The sequence below is a fragment of the Chiloscyllium plagiosum genome, unplaced genomic scaffold (assembly GCF_037043375.1).
Source record: "Chiloscyllium plagiosum isolate Xiang-an unplaced genomic scaffold, Cpla_swu_hap1 HiC_scaffold_9, whole genome shotgun sequence".
Lineage (NCBI taxonomy): Eukaryota > Metazoa > Chordata > Chondrichthyes > Orectolobiformes > Hemiscylliidae > Chiloscyllium > Chiloscyllium plagiosum.
Window position 1 is genome coordinate 74,911,219 of NW_028270147.1, and position 11,708 is coordinate 74,922,926.

The window sequence follows — 11,708 nt, forward strand, 5'->3', positions numbered from 1 at the left end:
AGGCTCTGTATATAGACACAGCTATAGAGATCTCTTGGTGTTTTTACATGGGCATAAAAAGCTATTGATTTCAGCGTGACAAGTACACAACAAGCTCTGTACATAGAGTCAGCCTTGTAGGTATAGGAAGCTCTATTTAATGGTGCTAGCAAAGATTTATAATGGCATTTTGGGCGATCCACCAGCACTTTAGAGACAGAACTTTAAATGGTGACAGATATTCCAGTGCTATTAATTAAGTCTCCTGCTAAATTCATGTTTCAGCACCTTGATTTATATTTGATAATTAATTAACAGATAGAAACCTTTGACTTCTGTTATAGCAATCATTTGGACTAAACTGCATGAATGGTCCTTTGTGATCATCTAGCATAAACTATAGATACTAAGAAAATACTTTGATGAACAATGCCATAGAATTTTGTGTTCATACTAGACAAATTGACTACTGTATGCTATTGTGATTTTTAACAACATGAAATGTCTTCTACTAAAACTGTCACTATATCATTTTGTTGGAAGAATCTATTTTATTTCCTATATTTAGAAGCTCAGTCTACTCAAGTGTAAGTGAATACCAAACAAAGCTGTAATTTACAATAAGGGAATAATCTATTAATAAGGTTGTTAGGTTAAAGGTGTTTTCGGTTATTTTATATATATTTGTTTTGTCTCATTCTTCATGTGATACAATTTTCAGATTGTTCCCCTCCCCTAGACAGAGAAAGCAAGATGCCTGATTTATGCAATTCCATCATGTGATATTAAAGCTCATATTTGTAACTATTCTTGGGTTTTGTTTTACTTCAACTTCCAGGGAATTAGCTTAATACATGCACAATAAAGTTGAATTAACCTCCTGCAGTCCTCAGAATCAGATCAATTTACTTTGCCGTTATTTGCCTTGAAGTAGCAACAGACATTAAATCTCAAAGCACCCAGTATTTGACTATTATGATCTCTTATTTTCCTGTTCTTTTTACATTGCAATTTTGCAAAGTAATATTTTCCTTTTTTCACCCAGTTGAAAACATATTATTTGTGATTACAGAGTCACTACTTTGAGATTGACATGGATTAGTTGATGAGCCCTGCATGAATAATTCTCAACTTTCATCACATTTTAGCTCATTCATAAAGGCAGAAAGCCTGAAGACTTAGGTCTGCCACAGGCAAGAACTGACAATCAACTCAATGGCCAGATTCCATGATTTGTCTGCACTTCCATCTGAAAACACAGTACCAATCCCGAATGAGAAGCTTGACAATTAATTTCTAGATGTGTTGGCAAAATCCTTGGGCTTGAATCTAAATAATCTAAATCCTATGTCATCTCATAATCCATTGAGCGAATTGTTAATACACAAAATCTAGATGGTGGCAAATGTATTATTGTACAATTACATGAATAAGGGAGTTCATGTGAGCTAAGTGATGACATCACTGCAGATCTTTGTGAAAGATAAATAGTACCTGTGGCTATGTTTTTGACTGTCAGTCTGTATATCACTGTACACAACATAAGTCTTTCCTTCAAAGCAATTCATCTACTTCTTTTTTATGCAGTGTGCAGAATTTGTTTCAGAGCCAAAGTATTTTACAAATATGTTTTGTTGACAAATTTTGCTCTTCAAGATGAGTGATGCCAATATATAAGAATGGAACACCTCCATTTCAAGATGACCCCAGTGGTTACATTCAACCTAAAGTTCTCTTTACTGCAGCATTGAGTCCAACCCTACAACAGGAGTGTGAGTCTATTCCTATCATCTACACCAGTCAACTTTTTTGCCTAATGAATGAAGATGCCAATTCAAATTATGATGTGGACAGTGCAGAATAGAAATTTTTTTGTCACTGTACACTGAGAAATTATTTAAACACTAAATGACTTTTCTACGAATTTGAACAATAAGATTGGATAGAATCGTTGCCAGCCAATTAGACAATGGACAATAGACAATAGGTGCAGGAGTAGGCCATTCTGTCATTCGAGCCAGCACCACCATTCATTATGATCATGGCTGATCATCCTCAATCAGTATCCTGTTCCTGCCTTATCCCCATAACCCTTGATTCCACTATCCTTAAGAGCCCTGTCCAACTCTTTCTTGAAAGTATCCAGAGACTTGGCCTCCACAGCCTTCTGGGGCAGAGCATTCCAGACACCCACCACTTGAAGAAGTTTCTCCTCGACTCTGTTCTAAGTGGCCTACCCCTTATTTTTAAACTGTGTCCTCTGGTTTGGGACTCATCCATTAGTGGAAACATGCTTCCTGCCTTTAATAATCTTATACGTCTCAATCATATTGCCTCTCATCCTTCTAAACTCAAGCGTATACAAGCGCAGTCGCTCCAATCTTTCAGCATTAGATAGTCCTGCCATTCCGGAAATTGACCTCGTGAACCTATGCTGCACTCCCTCAATAGCCAGAATGTCTTTCCTCAAATTTGAAGACCAAAACTGCGCACAATATTCCAGGTGCGGTCTCACCAGGGCCCTGTACAGCTGCAGAAGGATGTCTTTGCTTCTATACTCAATTCTTCTTGTTATGAAGGCCAGCATGCAGTTAGCTTTCTTCACTGCCTGCTGTACCTGCATGCTTGCTTTCATTGACGTACAAGAACACCTAGATCTCGTTGTACTTCCCCTTTACCCAACTTGACTCCATTTAGGTAGTAATCTTCCTTCCTGTTCTTGTCACCAAAGTGGATAACCACACATTTATCCACATTAAACTGCATCTGCCATGCATCCGTCCACTCTCCTAGCCTGTCCAGGTCACCCTGTACTCTCGAATTAATCAGATAAAGACCTTCAATTTAGAGAATGGGCATCATAATGAACTGTCTTAAGATAGTAGAAGCCAAGATAGTAGAAGCAATTTAACCTATGGATTATTACTAAGTAAAATAATAAATTAAAATATTTCATTGCACCTTTCTCTTTGGTGTTATTTTCTGACATGTTTTCACCAGAAGCACAGAAGATTTACGATGTGGAGGAGCCTGTGCTGGACTGGATTGGACAAGATCAAAAAATCACATAACGCCAGATTATAGTTGAATGCGTTTATTTGAAAACACAAACTTTTGGAGTGTTGTTCCTTCATCAGATGTAAATGTATGACATAGAAGAGGCCATTCAGCCCTTTGTACCTTTACCAACAAAAAAAAGGTGTCTAACCAAATTCCACTTTCTTTATTCATAGCCCCATAGGTAAAAGCACTTCAAGTGCATAGGTAAGTACCTTTTTACGTGCGATGAGGTTTGCTGCCTTTAACATCCTTTCAGATAGCGCAGTCCTGAAATCCAGTGCTCTCTGGTTAGTAGTGTGTCTCCTCAACTCCCTTGTAGTCATCTACAAATTACTTTCAATTTGTATCCCTTGCTATTAATACTCTGAGGATAGCAATAGATTCCTCCTATTTACTCCTTAGGTTTTCATAATTTTAGATATCTCAGCATCCCGTGTACTAAACAAACCAACCCAGACTATCTAATCTTTTTTCATTGCTGAAAATCTTTGGTCATGCCAACATGCTTGTAAATCTTCTTTGCACCATCTATCGTGTGATCATATTCTTCCTGTCGTGCAACAGCCAGGAGTGTACACAATACTCCAGCTGAGGTCTCACTAGCTCTTGTTTAGTATAGCTGGAATATTCTCCTCCCTACTGCAGTGTGAGTAACAGTGAGAAACATGGGGAGACAGGGTAGGAATGAAAAACTTTGATTCTGGATCTCAAGTAAATGTTCCAAACATTTCCCCCAAAGAATGGCGACTTCAGAATCTCATCTTTGAGTAGCTGCTGCTTCATCTTCATGCATTGGTATTTCATTAAAGCCCAATTCACCCAGCACTTTGGATTCTCCCCTCCTTTCCCAAGTAGCTAAACCGCAGAAATTCCCAACATGTAATTCAGAGTGGAGAGTTGACAGCTAGAGCTGGCTGACTGATTGTTCCTAGCCATCACACAACTGCTTCTTGGAACAATGTGCCTGCTTTCTTCATGGCCACCATCCTCTTCGACTGTTCATTCACACAAGTTGACATCGGCTTCATTACTCCAGCATGCCTGTTCTTGGATCAACTCAGGCACCAGGCCAACCATTGAAGTACCCTTTGCTTCCAAGTTCTGGACATGTATGACTTGCATGCTTTTGCAATGCAAAGAGGGCAGGCATGCATTGACACAGAATGCTTTTGCATTCACATGGACACATGCATGTTATGGCCCTTAGCTTCTCCCTCAATTTACTTGGAGGTTGCCAGCCTCTGTTTATTTCACATTGCTTTCGTAGTGTACACTCACTGACTTAAATGATTTTGATTTTTTTTATTGTCGTGTGTATTCTACAGCAAGAACACAAGAAAATAAAGTGAAAATCTTTCATTTATCACCACAAAATGGTGCCATCTAGAATAATCTAAGAATGAGAAAAAAAAACAAATGTAACTTGAAAAGAATCCATCAGTCCTGAGCCAGCTTATCACCATCAATCACCACAAGCCCTCTTCCATTGCTTTGTTGCCTACACCCAAACCAACCAACACCAAAGTCTCCATTCCTCAGGCACCATCTTTGTTGCTGGGCCGGACTCATCAATGTCAGAGTCGCGTCTCCTGGCGTTGGACGAAGCTCATTGATGTTGCCATGCTGACCTCCCACCACTGCCAGCACCAGAGCCAACCAACAGATCGGAGTGGCCAAACCTAAAGCACCATCTTTTGCCACTGGTCCTGTCTCGCTGATGTAGCGGCTGCCTAGTCCAGGTCCTGTGCTTGCACTATAACAGTAATTAAGGGTCCACTCTGGGCCCCTCCGGGTCCATGCACCGGGTCCATGCACTAGGATCTCACCACCGTCGCCGATGCTGTCCAAGCTCACAACAAGGTCAGTAAAATAAAAGAAAAGAGATGAAAAATAGGAATGAAAAGCAGTTTGAATGGATGAGCTCTGGCACAGGAGTCCTACACTGCCACCATCTGGGGCCAGAAGAAAGGCTGCTGGCCTCTGTGTGGCTTGTATTGCTTTCTTGTGTAGAGGGAGAGGCAGGCAACAAACAGTCCCTATCAGTCAGATAGAGATGAGTGCAGTACCGTGCTACCCCCAACATCAAACATGCAGCATGAGTCAACAGTTAATGTGACAAACACATTGTCTGTGCTTCAACCAAATGGCCAAGTCTCAGAGTCAAAGGAGAACAGTCTACAGTGGCATCAAGGGTGACTACAGTCAGTCACGGAGCTTGTCCTCTTCCAGTACAGGGGATTGATCATGGTCAGTCAGGTGCTTGATCCCACCAGATCATGTCCTTGTAGTCTGAGAATTAGATCACGGTCAGTCCTCCATGTCAAGGGCAAGCAGTCTGGAGGATTTAAGGTAGGTCAGTCACCCATTAACCCAGGAGTGGGCCATGCTGAGTCAGAGCTATCCTGCCGAGTCAGTCTTAGTCAATCTGGTGGGCATGGTTAGTCCTGGATGTTAGGTTAAGAAAGGTCAGGAAGCAGTCCATGGAACCTTGGCAAAAATGGACACCTCAAGCCTGAGGATTGGATTTATTTTATTGTATCACTGATAACAGTGTCAGTAAGAGGGGGCAACTGTAGATGATAGACTCGAACCTCATGGTGTGCAGGACTAACAAGGGCATGGAAATTTCCACAGAGCTTGGCTTTGGGGTACAGTGAAGACATTAATAGTAATGTAAAAGGGCTTAACAGAAATGAGGGGAGGCTGAAAGGTCATCAGAGACAACATAAATGGAGCATGAAGAATGGGAGGAGATTTATGCTTCATATGTGGACCCTGCAAGTAATTCACGCTGAATCAAAATTGAAACCTTGACATGTTGGATAGAGTCAACTGCATATAATTATGCAAATTGAGCTTCTTTTTCTTCATCAGGGTTGAGTAAAACTCTTCGAATTGGGAGTCTCTCAGGGCAATTGGAAAAATTGCTGATTCAGTAATTCCACTCATCTATTCAATTTACACTTCATCAGCAAGCCATACACTGTCAAAGAATGCAAATTGAAATTTATGGCCTCAAGTGATCATGGACATTGTATGTGCCAGTTGTCGCCATGTCGTATCAGCTGAGCAATGTAATGAGGATGAGGCACGTAGAAGCAGAACCTGAATTTGCCACTTCATAACCACATTCCAAGGTGAGCACTGGAAGATGCATCTTCACAGCTGCCAGGTTCAGATTCTGAAAAGTACCTACGCAAGGATGTGGTTAGTGATGTGGAAGGGAGCCTTTTCTTTGAAGCTAGGAGGCAGAAACGTACTCCCAAATGTGGCATGAAAACTTTGGTTGTGCAATATACAACTGGATAATGTCCTATTCATCAGATCTCCATTATGGAGGCATGACAATGACCTCTTTGGGAAGCCTCTATGTCACACTGTGTGAGACACAATATGAGGCTCTGTTGTACAACTGCATCACCTTTCTGACAGTCACCAAAGATTATCTGCTCATGGATCTTAACGGGAAAGCCATAGCTGGAATAATTAGGACCTTTGTGTTCTGGTGAAGTCAGTGTAGACAAGACAGTAAGTATAACTTTGTCAGCAAGCCCAGGAAGGACAACAACTTCCAACAGCTGCTAGACCGCCTCTAGAGAGAGAGGTAGTAAATGAACACCACTAAAGAGGTGAAAGAGGCCCACATCTATATGCCTTGCTGCCATTTCCTCAACTCCAAAACACAGTGCAGACACTGATTAAGGATGTCCTCACCCATTATCTTTGATCCTAGCATCTACTGGAGGAGGACATTTACTCAGAAAGACTGAACAACCATCCCATCCTGGTAGTCACTAAGGCCACCTTCTAAGCATCTCCTAAAACTTAATATCTAAAAGCATCCGGATATAACTGATGCCATTTTCTCCAGACCTCAACTCTTCATAACCTTCCCCTATGATGAGGAGAGTCAAGCAGCCTGGGCATTGTGATCCTCTACCATCCCTGGCTCTGACCAGGTATATGGTGCTATCAACTGTACTCATATGGCTTTCAGAACATCTATTAGCAACCTGCAGAGTTTAACATAAAAAAAAAGATTTTCTCCTTGTGAACTCTCAAATATTATATGACCCTCAATGTCAAATTCTGGAAGTCTGCACCCCCAGATATCCGAGCAACTGCCATGCCCTCTACATACTGGAAAACTCGCAGGTTTCCAAATCCCTCCAGGGCACTTGTGTCATACACAGCAGAGGACTCAAGAGTTGAGTGGTTTGGCTGGATGAGATGGGTAACAGCTATTGAATGGAAATGATGCAGGCAATAGTGAGGGCTGCAGTCCAGTGACCTGGCTGAGAGGCATGTGCAATGGCAGAGGTAGAGTGCTGGCCCTGTGAGTGTGAGGTATTAGAGAGAAGATAGTGGCACTCAGCCTCGTGCAGCTCATCAGATCGGTGACCTTCCTCCTGCACTGCTTCACCCATGACATGGCACTGACTCAGGCTGCAACTTGTGTCCTTTGTTGCACTCCGACCACAGTCAGAACATCCTTCCTCAGGTAAGGAGATCAAAACTGCACACAATATTCCTAGTGTTGTCTCATCAAGACCCCAGCCCCTGCAGCAAGACAGCACAGCTTTTGCACTTGAATCTTCTCCCTGAAGATAAACATAACATTTCCTTTCTTCACAATTTGCAGTATTTGCTGATTCACGTACTGTGTATAAGGGCACCCAGGTTTCATTGCATTTCCTCTTTCCCAATCGTTCGCCATTCAGATAATAATCTGCCTTCCTGCTTATGTTACCAAAGTGGATAACCTCACATTTATCCACATTATACCTCATCTGCCATGCACTTTCCCACTTACTCAATGTGTCATAATCACACCGAAGCTTCTTTGTATTCTTCTCATAGCTCCCCATCCCACGCAGGTTTGTATCACCTGCCAAATTGGTGATATTACAGTTATTTCCGTCATCTAAATCGTTAATATATTTTGTGAATAGCTGGAGTCCAAGCACTGATCCCTGCTGCAACCCATTAGTCACTGGCTGTGATTCATTTATCTCTACTTTTTGTTTCCTGTCAGCCAACCAGTCCTCTACCTATGTGAGTACGCTACCCCCAATCCCATGCATTTTAGTTTTATGCTAATCTCTTATGTGGGACCTTTTTGAAAACCTTCTGAAAATCCAAGTAAATCACGTCCATGTCTTGTCCTTATCAACTCCACTAGTTACATTCTTGAAAAAACTCCTGTAGTTTTGTCAAGCATGATTTCCTTTTCGTAAATCCACACTGACAATTTCTAATCTTATCACTGTTTGTCAATTGCTCTGCTATTTAATCTTTTACTGAAAAATGGGTTGCTGGAAAAGCGCAGCAGGTCAGGCAGCATCCTGAGCAGGAGAATCGACGTTTTGGGCATAAGCCCTTCTTCAGGAATGCTATTTAATCTTTTACACTGTATTTTCCCTACTACTGTTGTCAAACTAACCAATCTATCATTCTCTGCCTTCTCCCTGTCTCCTTTTTTACACAAATCCATAGGAAGTATTCAAGAATTATTTACATGGAATCATGAAAGATGACCATCAATGCATGTACTATTTCTAGGCCCACTCTATTAAATACTCTAAGTAGTACCTAGAGCATAAAACATGGGAAAATTCCACCAATGGCTTTAGTATAGGGCAAGTTTGGATTCCCTACAGTATGGAACCAGGCCATCAAATCCACACCGACCCTCTGAAGAGCAATACCCCCTCACTATATTTATTCTTGACTAATGCACCTAACAGTCTGGGCAATTTAGCATGGCCAATTCACCTAACCCTGCACATCTTCGGACTGTGGGAGGAAACCAGAGCACCCAGAGGAAACACCACACAGACAGTCACCCAAGGCAGGAATCAAACCATTGAGCCACTGTGCCACTGTAGTGTTCGGGTTAATTCTTTTACATTTTATGTGTTTGAAAGAAAAACATAAAAGAAAGTATCATGTTTTCTTTGCCACCTCTGGGATCAATGCAGTCCAAGGTGCCTCTGTTATTCTACATTTGTCTGTGTATTCTACCATTTATTGTCTATTACCTTGACTTGTTAGCCTTTTTGAAATACATTAGCTCACACTTGTCCAGCTTGAATTCCTTTTGCCACTGAAGTTATTGAAGTTTATAGCTTTCTTCCTCATACTGTACAGTTAATTATTGTAGCAACTGCAAAATTCTGAATTTTATCTCTACATTTTGATCTAAATCATGAACATATACCATTGAAAGCGACATGTCTAATATTGACACCTGGTCAGCACCTCACTTTCAGCATGGGAGCCTTACAGCCGTCTGGATTCAATACCGGGTTCAATAACTTTAGGGCTAGAGCTCTTCTACATCCTTACTCCAACCCCCACACCCCAGACCTTGTTATCACGTAGTCTGTTATTATAAGCAATCCTTTGTTAGCCACTAACAGTCCCCATTAATAGCTTTTCACCTTCCTAGCCAGATCATTATCCACTGCATTGTCTGTCCAACTGTTCTCTCGCTTTGGGCTCTATCTCCACCGATCATTTACGCCTTAGCCCCTCCAGACACCCATTCTTCTGCGAATAAACTGACAATTTCCAGTTATCATCCGTTCTGAGGAAGGGTCACTCGACCCAAAACATTAACTCTGATTTCTCTGCACAGATACTGCCAAACTTGCTGAGCTGTTTCCAATAATTTCTGTTTTTGCACATAGCCCTGAGAAGCCCACCACTGTAAGTAACTTATTAGTCACAAAAAAACACATTCGGACTTATTTATCTGCAATAAATAATGGAATAGTATACTCATAGAGATGTACAGGATGGAAACAGACCCTTCGGTCCAACCCGTCCATGCCGACCAGATATCCCAACCCAATCTAATCCCACCTGCCAGCACCCAGCCCATATTCCTCCAAACCCTTCCTATTCATATACCCATCCAAATGCCTCTTAAATGTTGCAATTAACTATTATTTAATACCAAATCGCTGCAGCCTAGCTTATCATCTATACTTTTGTCAAGGAAACCAGCCTGATTATAAAGCTTGGAAATTCTCGAACTTGCAATGACTTTCTGGTAAAATTATCAGTGGAAAATTGTATCCCCAGTGCCTACAGCCCGAGGGAGTTTCTTGCCATCTGAAACATAGTATTATCTGGAATATTACAACGATTGCTGCTGTCCGTTGCTATCTGCACTGATGGCAGCACAGCTGACTTCAATAGCAGGGATCAGTTAATGCACCATGACACGCTTATTGAAAGATTAAATTGATGAAATAATCGTTCAAGAGCATGCTGGAATTTAATCTGTAATGGATCGCTGGTAAATAACACGGATCTATATGACTGAAGATTTCTATCAATGACAGCAGTAACTGCATTGACAGCTCATAGGCAGGGAATTCCAGTTTCACCTCTTTGAGACATAACAATGAAAACATTTATATTGAGGCTGAGGCACTCACACAGAAAATGAAGATAGTTCACTGCGTGATGAAAGAATATTGCACACAGGGTAATCTTAAAATGATAAACAATACTATTAGGCCTTTCTTTGAACCAATATTAATTAAAATAATCTCATGCCCACTTGGGGAATGGGTAAGAGTGAGAGTTGGTTGTGTAATGGCAATATCAAAAGGCTGGTAATCCAGACATCAAGACCATAGGCTGAGGACATGTGTTCAAATTCCATTGCAAGAGTTGGATTGACTTTCTAAATACAGAATGGAAAATTAGTCTTAGTAATGGTGACAATGAAATTATTATTGAATGTCATAAAGACCCATTTTGTTCACTAATGTAGTTTAGGGAAGGAAAAGTCCCATTTTTACCTTGTCTCGCCTATTTCTGACACAAGATACATAGAAAGATAGCTGTTTCTTAATTGCATCTGATATGGCCTGGCTAACCACTCAGTTCAAGGGCAAGTCAGGATGAATAACAGATGCTGGCATGCTAGAGTTGTCAACAACTGATCAAAGAATTTTAAATAATAGCTTCGGAGTACTGTGTTATTTTGCAACACATGGATGCCAAACATCAATTAATCACCTGATCCACCTTGGATTTGGAAAATAGTTGACATGTGCAGCAGTTAGTACTGACCTTAGCAACCTCAACAGGAGTGAAAGACCAGTGCGCAAATCTTGTATGAACTGCAACTTCTACTTCTCCACACTAAATAACTGTGTGGGCGGGCAGAATCATGGCTGCCAACCACATTACTATTTAAACATATCACTATTTGGTGCAGTAAAGTAAGGCTTAATAAGTTAAAATACTTATTTAATGATATATTTGCATTAAAATAATATACAGACCTTGGCATGCGCATGATCAGTTTTACTGAGTTATGCTACCCTTATCCTCAATACATTTAAGTTATAGAATATGAACTATACATTAGTAAATTCCGTTATGATGCTCAATATTGTTTTATTGTATAGTATGAGTTTGGGTTCGAGACAGACTAGTTGAGGAGAAGGCAAAGTCAATAACTGTCTTTGGACTTACACTTCAGAGTAACATGATTTTATTATACATTAATAGAAAACTGCTATACATGATAATCATAGATATACTAAGCCCTGATCTTACAGCTATATTAGGTAAGGACTAGCATATGTTTTTCCTGTGTTCATGTTTCTGAGCTCTCAAGATTTTCTTTTATCCTAAGGAATGGT

At 40.8% G+C, this 11,708-nt stretch overlaps 1 protein-coding gene across 10 annotated transcripts in view; it reads left to right on the plus strand.

The window, feature by feature from the left end:
* LOC148149165 (uncharacterized) overlaps positions 1 to 11,708 on the plus strand; it is a 213,908-nt gene that overhangs the window by 59,935 nt on the left and 142,265 nt on the right. The gene's annotated exons all lie outside the window — the stretch shown is intronic.